The sequence below is a fragment of the Orycteropus afer genome, unplaced genomic scaffold, assembly GCF_000298275.1.
Source record: "Orycteropus afer afer isolate SDZICR_OR568_19922 unplaced genomic scaffold, OryAfe1.0 scaffold00459, whole genome shotgun sequence".
Classification (NCBI taxonomy): domain Eukaryota; kingdom Metazoa; phylum Chordata; class Mammalia; order Tubulidentata; family Orycteropodidae; genus Orycteropus; species Orycteropus afer.
Window position 1 is genome coordinate 1310695 of NW_006922046.1, and position 1675 is coordinate 1312369.

The following is a 1675-nucleotide window of genomic DNA, read 5'->3' on the forward strand; positions in this document are numbered from 1 at the left end:
CAGCCAAGTGTTTTAACCACTTCAATACCGCTTGTAAACTTTATTTCATATGTTTTAGCTTTTATTTCTGGAATTGACTTTTCTTAAAAGGTAGTTTCCATTTCTTAGCTAAAACCTGAGATTGTCCTCCCTCTTTTTTTCCCACTCACTATCAATCAAGATGTCTCCTTGAAGACTAAGATGTGTCTAATCCAGCCCATGGTATTTAAAATTTTTTTTAAATTTTATTTTAAGAGCTTGTTTTACGTTCAGTGTAACGCGTACATTTAGTTTCATTCCCCATTCATCATGTCCAGCCTTAACCCAGCCTCCTCCCCTCCCTACCCTGTAACCCTCCCCCTGTGTCCCTCATATTTATGCACTCCTGTTTGTCCTGCTCTTCCTCAGTTTGAATGTTGGTCCTCTGGTGGCCCACGGTCTATTGCTCTAAGGGATGTATTACCATAGAGTGGGTGCGTCATCCTGGGTTGAGTGGTCTGCGTGTACATCTTATCTTGTTAACTATTGGGCTGGAAGACCACCCCTGGGGGTGCGTTTTGTTCCAGGCACAGAATGTATTCCAGGGCCATTGTATTGGGAGTCTCACCAGATTTCATCTGACCAGTAATTCTGGTCATTATTGAGTTTTTAGATTTTGTTCCATGTTTTCCCTCCCACTCTATCCAGGATCTCCAGATTTGATCCTTTCCTGAGTGTTTGGCATTGGTAGCTAGGCACCATCTAGTTCTTCTGGTCTTAAGGGCCATCATGTCCTAGGGCTGATTGCTTCTACATGCCCCCCCCCATTTTTTTTTGCATTCTTGACTTCCAACACTAGGAGACCATTAGCTGCGTCTTAGATGCCACTTGAAAGCTTTTAAGACCCCAGTCAGTACTCTCCAATGTTGGATGTGGAGCAATGCTTTTATGTATTTTGTTGTGCCAATTGAGTCTGGTGTTCCCCAGTACTATGGTCCTGAGGCAGTAGATCTATTTGGTCTCTCTCCCATAGTGTCTGGTTGTCTATGGGGGATTACTCTGTGTCTGTCTTCTGTTGTTTCTGTAAGGACTGCAGGTATTTTGTGTCACTGGTGTCTGTGCAAGATTATCCTCAGCTGAATCTATCCTTGGTCTAGAGTATACTTCTGTTCACTGACCCCCGTCTGATGATCTCAGGTGTTTATGTGTTTATCTGGATAGCCTAGTGTTTGGTATTAATGGCAATGCAGAATTGTGGACACATTGGTTGGTATTAGCATCTGTCATCTATCTCTTATGTGCACAATTCGGTGTCCTCCCATTACCTAATGTTACCATGGTATTCATAGATCCTTCCTGTATATCCTTCCCCCTACCCATGTCAGCGTGTAGGCCCCAACTAGCCCAAAATTTATCCCTCCCCTTCCCTCCTCATCCTGGTAACCTACTAAGTGAGTTCCCTTTCCCAAGCAAACCCTTCTCTATCTTTTTACAGTAATGGGCTGATAGAGTACTTGTCCTTCTGCAATTGGCTTATTTCACTCAGCATAATGTCCTCCAGGTTCATACACGTTGCAAGATGATTCGTGTATCCCTCATTGTTCTTTAATGTGGCATAGTATTCCATTGTGTGGATATACCTTAACTTGGTTATCCACTCATCCATTGATGAGCATTTAGGTTGTTTCCATCTCTTTGCTATGGTGAATTGTGCTGC